Below are 12,082 nucleotides of genomic sequence, written 5' to 3' on the forward strand. Positions count from 1 at the left end.
TGCTATAAAACTGTAAAAATTCCTCTTGACTTCACCCATTATTCTCCAGGAGCTCTTGAAAATACAAATACCTGTGAGGTGCGTTCCAATAAATTCTTTTATTAAATAAAAGAAATGTTTGCATAGTATCATAAGCATATATACCACTTGACTCAGGACCAGATTCTGATCAAAACCCTATACCTAAAACAAGAGGAATAATATAGCCTAAAGCATATTAAAAATGTGCCACTATCTTTAAAAACAAATAGAAGTTTTCCAGTCCTAAAGATCTTGGAGCCAAAGCGACGGCACCTTTCCCGATTGTGAAAGAGTTGAAGCGCTGATAGGTAGCTACTCAGTGACTTCTTAATGCTCTCTCTTTGCACATAAGCACTAGGGACTTTTACAGTGCACACATTTAGAAGGATTATGCTACTTTACACTTTCTTACAAATCAGAAAACTAATTTCATGAGCTTAATTCCCCCCTTCACTTGAGAGAAATAGGTACCTAACTTGCACATCAAAATTTAGCATGAAATTACCTCCTTACGCTGCCACCACCAATTATATAATAATAAAATTAGCTTTCAGCTAAGCACATCAATACTGGCACACAAAGCACTTCTACGCTCAGGTCACTAGCTCCAATCCATACAAGTAGGAAAGAAAAAGCTGCTGTATGTAAGAGTGGTGGTCAGCATTCAGTTTCAAGTGTGTGGTGGTTGCTATGACAATGTTACCACGACATCTTGCATAACCTTAGAAAAGAGTCCAAGGATTGAATAAATACTGACACCAAGTTCTCCACTTTCCTAAAGTAAGTGGTCCCCAAAGGTCAGGGAGAAGTCTTACTTGTGGAACAGTGTCAAGAAAATGCAACTGCAGCTGTTACAACTGCTCTGTGAAAAAACAGAGGTTGAATTTCAGCATCCACGTCTTCAGCAGCATACAAAGTTATGCTCCAAAAAAACAGAAAGTATCTTTTTGTTAGCAACTTCATGAAGAGTACTAAAGACTGAACACAGATCTTGAAATGCCTCGGTGTTTGTCTTGACAGCTTAAGAAGGGCATGCATTGATGCTACAGGTTCCCACCCCCTTTGTGTGAGTACACAGGAAACATGAGTTCTTTCCTGCTGTCATTTTCATGCCAGATACGGAATTAAAACAAACAAGAGGGGCAAGAAGGGGAAGATTTGCAGTTAATTCTATCTTTGTACATAAACAAGTATTTTTCTTCTCACTTAAATTTGGAAGGAAGCCCTTTTATACACACTATGCTTCCTTACAGCTTTCCCGAGAGACAAAGAAAGTTTTATTGAAAAAGGATCAATTAGGTATTCCAGGCCTTATTAAGCTCATGGTGACACTGGAGCAGTAAGCATTCCTTGAAAGAAACAAGGACTTCAGTAACTGAAATGACTGTTGAGGTTGGATTGGGTTTGTTGGTAAAGGCTGAAGAGTTTCTTCACTCACCTCTTGGTCATTCACACAGGGATGGACATGCTTTGCTTTACTGGATGACCAGAAGAGTTTGGCAACACTCACTACTGCAAATCACATGGACAAATCTTTAACAGGATCTCCTCTAGCAAAGAGCTAGAACTGTGTTCACCACACATTCCCAATTTTCTTGTTTTCTTTGCATGTCAATCCTGTCAAACACATTGATAATTACCTGCATGTGAGTGCCCCAGCCTAGGCTTATGCACATAGTTGAAGTATATGATAAAAAAATTATTTTATAAGGTAAATTTGTAACACTGACTCATGACTTAATATAAATAACCTAACAGAAAGGACTCAATAGGGGTTCCTAACTCCTTTTTACAAAGGGAACTCAGGGCCCCAAAGTTGAAGACACTCTTGAAAATTAACCACAGGAATCTTTTAAAATCTGAGTCAAGATCTTCATGAAGCCGCATTGTCAGAGACCAGGGAAATTCTTTAGAACATGAATGTACACTCTTTATTAAGGGTATGAGTATGTATGTGGTTAAAGAAACCATAAGATTTCCACAGCTGACACAATTTTTTTATTGTTTTTATAAGTTTTTCAAAGCCTGCAAAAGTACTACATATGTATCATTATATATTTAAAAATATGAGCAACACTTAGTTTCACAGTGTATTACTATTGCCGCTTTCTGTCATTTGAGATCACAAGTTATTTACCTTCGCTAAGTTTTAGATTTCCAAATGCAATGAAATTAAGAGCTTTTAAGCATTTGACCGCTAAGCTGTACATGCCTACCTTGAAAATCATGCATCCATAAGATATTTTCTGGCAGGCATGAATTTGGCCCAAATACTTGATGGCCGAATTCATGGAGAAAACCATGCACAGACTCATTCCAAAATTATATAAACAAACAATAGAAATCAAAATGGAAGCAGAAAAACCATGCTTGGGCATTGCAAATATGCTTTCAACCCTCAATAGAACAAAAATACATTCCTCTTCAGCTGCTACCATTTCCTGCTTCTCAAAAGAATGTCTGCATTCGTTAATGGTCTATGTAATGCATCCCAGGATCTGGATCCCATCTGAAAGTAAGCACACCTAGTCAGATGGCACTCAAAAACTTACACCTGAGGTACTTCCCGAAGTGTAACTTACAGTGGTAAATGTCCCAAGAAGAGGGGGAGAAAGAGACTCTCAATCCCTCTCCTGGTGCTGCTTGATGCAGACTCCAATTTAATTGAGGATATGAGCTCATGTGTAAAGAGAGCTTGTTAATAATATAAACAGCAATAGCACAGAAAATAAACTATTACAAATAGCCCACTAAAGGAACATAATCTGTTAATGTATTTATGAATACCCAATAAGATGTATCCTTCAATGTAACATACCTCCTTTTAACTGTACCACAGTCGTGGTTTATGTGCTGCTTGCAGCAATTCTTCTCGCAAACTGGTTACTCATCTGACAGAAGTAGTTCTTTGGAAGAGTTTATAGATGATAATTACTTGTTACTAGTGAAACTTTGTGTCAGTTGCCCTCAATATTTCCACCTACTCTTGGAGATTCAGTACGTTAGTCTTTAAATTATATGCAACATAGTGGAAATGAGAAGGGGAAAAAGGGAGAAAAAAAGAAAAAGAATGTAATGACTATCCTGTTTCTTCCTGACTTTAGTTGTTTCACACTTTCCATGCAGCTGTCCAATATTGCCATTGGAAAACAAACAAACAAAAAAAGACCCCAAACACATGCAACTACGCAGCAGTAGGTGCTTCAGAAAAGAATACCTGTGAATACAAGCAGCTTCTCAGTTGCAAATGTTTGCTTTCCTCACAGAATATAGGTGGAAGATAGCCAGCATTGTCCGAAGCAAATTCATGAAAGATTCTTAAACAAAAACCACACACAGAAACAAAATTAGGTCCCACATCCTAAAAGAGGTAAAGATGCACAAATACCTAGTAAAGAATTTAAATGAAATAAATATCAGAATTCTGTCCCACGATGTAAATACAGCAAAAGATATATAACAGAGACTACTGACATATGCAGATTTTTCTTGCTGCAATGCAAAGATAACACACTGTAAGCATGTTACCATTAGCAAAAGTGATCTTTTGTTAGTAATCAGTTTAACAGGCTTCACCTCACAAAGCTTTCAACAGATGTCCTCATGTATCCGCTGACAGATCCTCACATGTGTAAGACGACGCATGACACTGCAGAAACTCTCTTTGCTCTAGGAATCCTAATGGCTAGTTCTGTTAGTCTTTTTACCATCCAAATTTGGTAGCTTCTGCCTATGTCTCTTGAGCTTCTTCAGCATGGATTGTGGGTGAGTGGGCTGCACTCACCTATTCCAAGATCTCTTGCATGCTGGTGGTGATGCCAAGTAAGCAATGAATTTAAAAGCTTCCCAGGAAGACGATCCTTTGAAGGGGAGACACATGAATGAATACCAAATCCAGGCAGACTACCTTCATTTCAGTCTCTCAGCCTAGCAGAGCACCCCAAAGGATTGTTTGCTGAGCAATGCCAAACTTTTCAACCAACATCTGAGTTAAGTGCTTACAAAGAAAAATGGTTACAGGTCTTATTATTATATGCTTGCAGAGAGATACTCCAACTGCTTTCAAATGGAAAGAGAAACTCTACACACCAAATCCACAATTTGAAACAGGAAAATTTTGGAAAAAGGTAATGCACAATGAAATGGCCACATGATACAAAAGCACTGGGATCTGGAGTGGGGAGAAACAATGATTGATTATCAAATAATGAATGAACTGTTTAAAATGAAAAAAAAAAAAATCAGCCATGGATGTTCTCTCTTAATCTGCAGTTTGAACAGCAGCCAAATTTAGCCCAGATACTGAAACAGGATCAGAGTTGTTTCAGATCTGCCAGGGACAATCTCTTAGACTGTCATTACCAGATTCTGGTTTAGATGGTAATTTTTTATTTTTTTTGTTTTTTGAAGCTTTCTGTTCTCAATCTGACTCAAAATCTGGTCCATAATACAGGCCTCTTTCAGCTCCAGGTTCATCTCAAATTAAATTTATATGTATAGTTTAGAATTCAATCCATGCTTAATTTCAAGGAACCAAACACCTGTAAATGAGTCTCTGACTCTGCCCCACTCTTTTTGTAAAACAAAAGGTTTGTAGCATTTCAATGCCCTTCCTTCTTGTTCCATTATTGCCCAGCTTAAACAGGTTGTGCTAAGTAAAAGCAAAGCAAGGACAACTTCTGCAGGTTTGTCAGCTGTCTTGCATATGCCAAATTCTATTATATTTTGTTTTTTAATGAAAATTTAAAACACTAAGAATTTTTAGCAGATGTGTTTTTGAACGTTTAGCTCAACTGTCACTGTTTAAACAAAACCATGTTTGTCATATTTCCTTTCTGTGAAGCAGAACAATTGTAGGCTGGAATAAAAATGGGCAAAGAAAATGATTAGCAGTGGATGTTCCTACTACTGTTGCTTAGGGGCTGTCCCTGTCACATTTGAATAAGCCTTCTAAAACTCGATGATTGTTTTTTTTTTTTTTTTTTTTGTAGCAAAGGAAGTGATCGAATTAACCACAGACCATTTGTTTCTCCTGCTGCTAACTCATTTCATTTCTTATTGATGTCTAAATATATTGTAGGATTTTTTTTTTTTTTGCTTGTTAGAGATTATTGCCTGCATGTCTAAGTAGGTATTCTACCACTACAATTATCAATGGAAAGACATGCTTTTCTTCTTAAATTATCTCTTATTTCAGACACCCAACATGAAACATCTCAGCAAAAGAGGTATACAGCACTTCTTTCACTTTGGAGGAATGACGGCAGACAACCAAGAAGTGAACCATCAAAATTAATGGATTGTGTTTGAAAAATTAACCTAAAACAATATGTACTTCTAAAAGAAGGTTTTAAATGAATAGTGAATTATGTTCTAGAAGGTAAAAATGTTACATGACAACAGAACCAGATGACAGAACAACTGCTTGTGAAACAAGAAGAAAGCAAGCTAATTTAAATAAACCACAGGGCTATCCTTCAGAGAAGCAGCTTGTGTAAGAGTCTGCATTTAAGAAGCATCATGACCTTTGATTTTCTTCAGTCTAGTTCCTGTTGATGTACCTAATGACTTGGTTACTTATCAGTACAGAGAAGAAAGAGAAGTCCGTTTATAATTCTTTACTCCCTATCCAAATTTTATGCTCAAGGACACATTAAGAGTACTTTTTCCACCCCTCTTTAGATTAGGTGGGGTGGAAGAGGACAGTAAGAGACAGATTAATTTCACTTTCTCTGCCTGTTCAGATTAAGTGAGAAAATGCAGAGGCTGAGAACAGCAGCAAAGGCTGAAGTGGGAAAAAGGTAAATTGCTACTACCAGGCAGCAGGAAGGAAATGAGAGGAATTTTGACTCGCAGGTGTGTCTGAGTCAGTGTTTCTTCTGACGACAGCCGGGAGAGGTGGTAAAATTATGCATTTCCCTTTGCCCAGGCTATGGTTTCAAAACACAGCCAGTCGTGAGCAGACACGAGCATTACAACGTCTCTCCTCCAGCTGCAGCAGGAGGACTTGGAAGCACCAGGACTGCATTCCAAATCCTTTACAAATGTGTAGGATAAAGAACCAACCTCCCTCCTCCAACCATTATAGTTATAATTTATGATTCAGTGGAAGAAAAAAACTGATGTTGGCATTATTTATGAACAAAAACCCATGGTTATAGTTTCTGTTTATTTACAGACCCATCCCACTTTCACTGCTTTTGCACCTCAAATGACATCCCAATTGCTGCCTTACTCCCAGTGTTTTTCTTAAATTCTAGATTTTAATCACAACGGCATGTGTGCTTCTTTCACAGAGGTAATTAGCATGTGCATTACAGTGTCAGGTCTCTCTGAAGGGAACCACCTATAAATTTGGGAAGCTTGTTGAACTGAGTCCTCTCCACTTCTGGTATGAACTACTTAAAAAAAAAAAAAGTCTTATTTTCTGGCTTTGGAAAACAGTGGAGTTTTAAATACTGCCATGAGAAATTCTTGTAGTCTTTCATAGAGGACATAATTGCTACAACTAAACTTTCCTGACAGAAGCTGAAGACTAACAAAAAGGTCATTTCAGAACAATAAAAAACAAGTGATTATGAGCCTTATATTCTCTCTCTCTTTCTCCCTCTCCCTCAAATTGCTCCCATTACAACAGAAATGTTCTGCATTTTGATAGTCAGAATCTTCTGAAAAATTAAGAAGCACTTTCTTGTTACTAATGACCTCCACTTCATTCAAATTTGATCGAAAACAATTACATGTATAAATATTCAAAAGCTTTTACAGCTTCTTCTAAAGCCTCAGGTGAGGGAACAAAAGTTTTGGGCCAATCATTATAAAGGTTTTCTACCATCAAAGGGCCATGTGTCTGTATTGATTATTAGATGCTGTCACATCATTTGGGACCTACCTTTGATCAACAAGTTAGCCAAGTACACCCTCGGTACTCACAGACTAAAAAGCAAAATAATTTTGCCCTTTCCCTTTTCCTCCGTATGCTAATGTACCAGGCAACCTAATTACTGTCATGCACTCACAAGGTAGGAAACTGTCTCTTCAAAGTTACTGCAGCCCCTTCCTACAGGAAAAGCAACCTGTTGTAAATAGCCCATCTAAAGAATGAAGAGGAGTAGGTATGACTTGATTTCCAATTTTAAGTCTGTTTGTAACTGCTTTTCCCTGAAAAACCTCAACTGCTCACAATTTAAATGAAAACAGGTCTATATGCTTCTCTTTCAAGCAAAAATCTGAAGAAAGTGCAAAAGAATGAATAAACAAACACAGAAATAGCAGCTTCCAAAGAAATAAAAATTCTACTCTCAAAGTCTAGCTGACATTTGCATAAGATACACAGTACTACTCTAACAAGTGAGTACTATTTTATTTGTGAATAATCCGATTCCAGGTAAATCTCTGAATTTCAGAATACATAATGTCCATTATAAACTATAGCAAAAGTTACAAATTCATTTCAGTATTGATGCTGATCCAGGTTGTATAATGTAGAATGATCCCATGATCAACAACAAAGTATTGATGAGGCAAACTGGCACTATACAGCAGCTTCATGAGATCTTCAGTTAATGGATACTGAAGGTGAAAACACAATAACCTGAATCAGTAAAACGTGGTGGTGCTAGACCATGATGCTATTTCCAGGAATATCCTCTCACCAGTCGATACGCTATATGGCATTGTGATAGGCTGGAAAAGGCAAAAAGTATCTCCAGAAGTATTCTTCCTTTGACCAGAAGGAATATACTCCACTGCTACTTCATGATACTGGAGCAAAATGGATCTGAAGGAAGCAATAAGGCATCAAAGTCTTAAATATGTCCGTCTGCCACCCCCCCCCCCTTTTTTTCTTTGTTAATTATGAATTGTTTAGCAATCTCTTTGGAGAGCTGCATGCTCATTCTTTTTCTGAAGGATTGTCTCATGAATACACATGAAATACATCTGGAGCAAATGAAGAGGAAAGATCCACTCCTGGAACTCGGCCTGATGCCAAACCAAAGCATCAGAAATTTAACTGAGGATCTGAGAACAAAGAAGCAGAAGAGATGTCCAGTAACACTCTTATTGTGTGCCCATACTATAAGGAATGAGACTTGATTCTTAGAAGTAATGCCATTTCTAAACTGAAGAATGATAGTTACCCAGAATATTCAAAAACACTTTTGACCTGCTACATGTCATGTGGTCTGACCAAAAAAAAAGACTTCAAAGTGGCACGAACTATCTGACCATGTAGAGTAAGACATTAAATAAGAATATCATAAGAATCATACTGCAACTACTGTGGAAAAGTACTATGGACAAGAAGGCAGCAAATGCTGATGAGCTGAGCTTTACCAGTAACTATTAGTGATTTATTACAAAACAGCTGCATTGGGACATTTAAACTACTATTTTTTTTTCCATTGCTAGCTGTCTGTTACTAGTTGGAAAGAGACTCTCAGTTCTACTTGTCTGCTTGGCATTTAGCACCATTCTCCACCCACACAGCCTACTCAAAATGGCACCCACACTGGAAATTTTACACTTTTAAACTTCAATTTTCCATCTGTATCAAATTCCACAACATTCCAGCTGCAATTCCAGAAGTCAACTCTGTTGTCTTCATGCCTGCTCTGCTGTTCACACTTTTTCTCCTCTCTCTTCTCTTGCCCTCTTGTTAAGCAAGTTGAGCAGTTTAAAATTTAGTATACCCCCATGTAGGTTAAAAGTTAAATCGACTGCATCCAATATACAGTGTTTGAAGCAGCAGCAAATGAAAAGAGCAAAAACAACTGAAAAAAATATATATGTTGGCTAATTTTTTCATTCAGCTTTTACTGTATTTGTGATTTCATGATGTAACATTGTTTACAGCTCTGGAACAAGCACTGCAGAATTCCTCTAATTTGGCAATGTACTTTATACTTATCTATAGGTGTCATTAAAAAAAAGAAGTTAAAGCAAAGACAGTAGTTGAGTTTGGTATAAATACTGCAAGACAAAGCAGCTCACTCAGGACCATGATCTGCTCAGTTTTTGCATCAGCTGCCAGAGACAATGCTGCTAAACAACAAAACGGAGCATCTCCCTCATTTCCCACTCTATATTTGGTGCTGACTCACATCTGGGATAACATTTCCCACTAATGCCTTCCAAGGGCATCTGACTTAAGCACACATTCAGTTACTGCTTCCCACCACACACAAGTCAGCCACCCACATACCTGCCTTTGTTACAGGGTAGCAATGCTGAAGAAAGTAATTTGGGAAACATCTTTCCAGTGCAGAAGGAAGGCAGAAAAGTCTCTTTTGGAAGTGAGCTCTGTCACAGCTAAGGGAATAGAAGGCAGGAATGTTTTTCAAAACTGTAGGAACAGAAATGTGGCAGACAAGCTATACCCCAGTTAAGTATACAGGCTTTCCACACTTTCCTTATCAGCTATGGTTTGTTCAAAGGCCCATCACCCATAAAATAAACATGGATTTTGAAATGAGCAAAGAAGCTTTATTCCAGGAAATTCATTCTGGTGGAGGACTGCAAGGAGTTTTAGAGGAAGAGTTCCCTGGAGGATTTCTCAACAGACATGACTGTTGGTCTTGGAGAGGGACACAATGACGAAATGCAGATGCAAACAGTTGTGACGGCCCTTTTTTGTTGCTGTTTTTCAAAAGATCGTAGGGTTGCAACCAAACTGTCCAGTGACAGCAAGCGAGAATAAACAAAACATGCACCCTAGCTCAGGCACCATATTCATCAGCTCTGTCAGTCATGCAGCCAGGAAATGGAGACAGATCTGCTTGAAAATAGTTTAGAAACAACACTAGTGTTCTATCCATTTCTATTAATAACCACGTGTTCCTGTTACACTGCATTATTATAGTTGCATTACACTAATTTCCATAGGCCTTGCCTTCAAGATGAAGGCAATCTGTTTCTGACTTCATTTTCTGAACTCCAACAGACATTTTGCTGTGACATTTTGCCGTGACATTTTGCCTTCTTGTTTATGGCATTTCTTTCCTATGCCCAAACATCTAGTAAAGAGTCTCATAATTCAGGAAAGATCATGATGCATTCAGACACACAATAACAAGGAACCATCTCTTACAATTCACTGTGGCCAAGCTCCATTGTCCATTCCAGCACAGCTGTGGTTCAAAGTATTTCTGCAGGATGCAACACCTCAGCTCTGCACTCTATTGTATGAAAATATCTTCTACAAAGATGAAAGAGGCCTTCCAGTACCTCTAAAGTTGAAGCATTAGCACTAGGAAATAATGAATGTAATTATATGCCCATTTAAGAGACCCATGTATTTTGGAAACTGTGCACAGAAAGAAAGCAAAATGTTGGGTTCTTAGAAGGCTCCCATAAAGTTACAGCAAACAACTTTTGCAGATTAGACTTTCCTCCAAGGTGTTCCAAAATAGATAGTTGTCCAATACTAAGCTGATAGGAAATGATCAGAGATGCCAAGCTTTCACACAGCATGAACTTCCTGAAGTTCTCATACAATGGCTGATCACCACTGCTCATCAGTTCACTACTCATCTTCACTTCAGCAACTGCAAGCCCACAGCACTGCTATATCCAAGAAAGGCTCCAGACAAACGCACTGTAGAAAAACAAGCTCAGTTCTTCCATATATTCTTCTTTGTTAGACATAGTCCTACGGAATCCAAAGCCCAGTGAAGATGCAGAGCCATTATCATCCACAGACATGCCATTAGTTATTGTCTAGACTCTCGCTTCCCATTCAACGATGCCAACAGAGTGTCTCCTACTCAGCAGCTGTATAATTTCATAATCTAGTTCAGGGAAAGGAATAGCTGCTTAAGCACTTCTGCCTGTGCCTGGCATGGAAGGTTAGGAGGCTAGGCAGAAGACAGAAAGAGTAGAAGTAAAATCTTACCCAAAGTATTAATCCAGGAATCATCAATAGGAACTGGCAGCAACGATTTTAGGTCTTTGGGGTGATGTTTCTTTTTGTCACTTTGGAAAAGCAAGGAAAAATAGAAGCCCATTATGGTACATAACTTGCCTTTCTATCTCATTTGTCCTTCCGAGCTTCTCAGTTACCAATATGCAAGGTTAAGAGAAGAGAGTTCATGAGTCTGTGTGGACAGTAGGAGCTAAGATTACAGCCAAACTACTGTATTTGCTTGTGATACACCCAATGTCACTATGTCACTATCGCACTGTAAGCAAAGGCCCCTGGGGAGCTGAAAAGAAAAGGGCATAGAAGGCAAAAGAATAAACAGTGACAGAAACAAAAGGCAGACCTTCCTCCTACCCCTTTTCCAATATGAGGTAATTCAATTAGGATTTAAATAACACTTCAAAGTAGATTTATCACAGAATCGTCTAGGTTGGAAGAGACCTCCAAGATCACCTAGCCCAACCTCTGCCCTAACACTAACAAGTCCTCCACTAAATCATATCACTAAGCTCAACATCTAAACGTCTCTCAAAGACCTCCAGGGATGGTGACTCAACCACTTCCCTGGGCAGCCCATTCCAATGCCTAACAACCCTTTCGGTAAAGAAGTTCTTCCTAACATCCAACCTAAACCTCCCCTGGCACAACTTTAGCCCATTCCCCCTCGTCCTGTCACCAGGCACGTAGGAGAACAGACCAACCCCCACCTCTCTACAGCCTCCTTTAAGGTACCTATAGAGAGCGATAAGGTCACCCCTGAGCCTGCTCTTCTTCAGGCTGAACAAGCCCAGCTCCCTCAGCCACTCCTCGTAAGACTTGTTCTCCAGACCCCTCACCAGCTTCGTTGCCCTTCTCTGGACTCTCTCGAGCACGTCCATGTCCTTCTTGTAGCGAGGGGCCCAAAACTGAACACAGCACTAGAGGTGCGGCCTTACCAGAGCCGAGTACAGGGGGACAATCACTTCCCTAGACCTGCTGGCCACACTGCTTCTTATGCAAGCCAGGATGCTGTTGGCCTTCTTGGCCACCTGGGCACACTGCTGGCTCATATTCAGCCGACTATCAACCAATACTCCCAGGTCCTTCTCCGCCAGGCAGCTTTCCAGCCACTCATCTCCCAGCCTGTAGCTCTGCTTGGGG

General features: G+C 39.1%; 1 long non-coding RNA gene across 3 annotated transcripts in view; it reads right to left on the minus strand.

Annotated features, from left to right (window-relative positions):
• LOC106038971 (uncharacterized) overlaps positions 1–12,082 on the minus strand; it is a 62,907-nt gene that overhangs the window by 38,395 nt on the left and 12,430 nt on the right. Inside the window, exon 1 of one of the 3 annotated variants that reach the window (XR_001208943.3) lies at positions 527–1,321. The exons of the other annotated variants lie outside the window; for them this stretch is intronic. This is a non-coding gene — a long non-coding RNA (uncharacterized lncRNA). Of the gene's footprint in view, positions 1–526; positions 1,322–12,082 lie in introns of those variants that run through there. 3 annotated transcript variants of the gene reach the window in all.

Source organism: Anser cygnoides, chromosome 1 (assembly GCF_040182565.1).
Source record: "Anser cygnoides isolate HZ-2024a breed goose chromosome 1, Taihu_goose_T2T_genome, whole genome shotgun sequence".
NCBI classification, from domain to species: domain Eukaryota; kingdom Metazoa; phylum Chordata; class Aves; order Anseriformes; family Anatidae; genus Anser; species Anser cygnoides.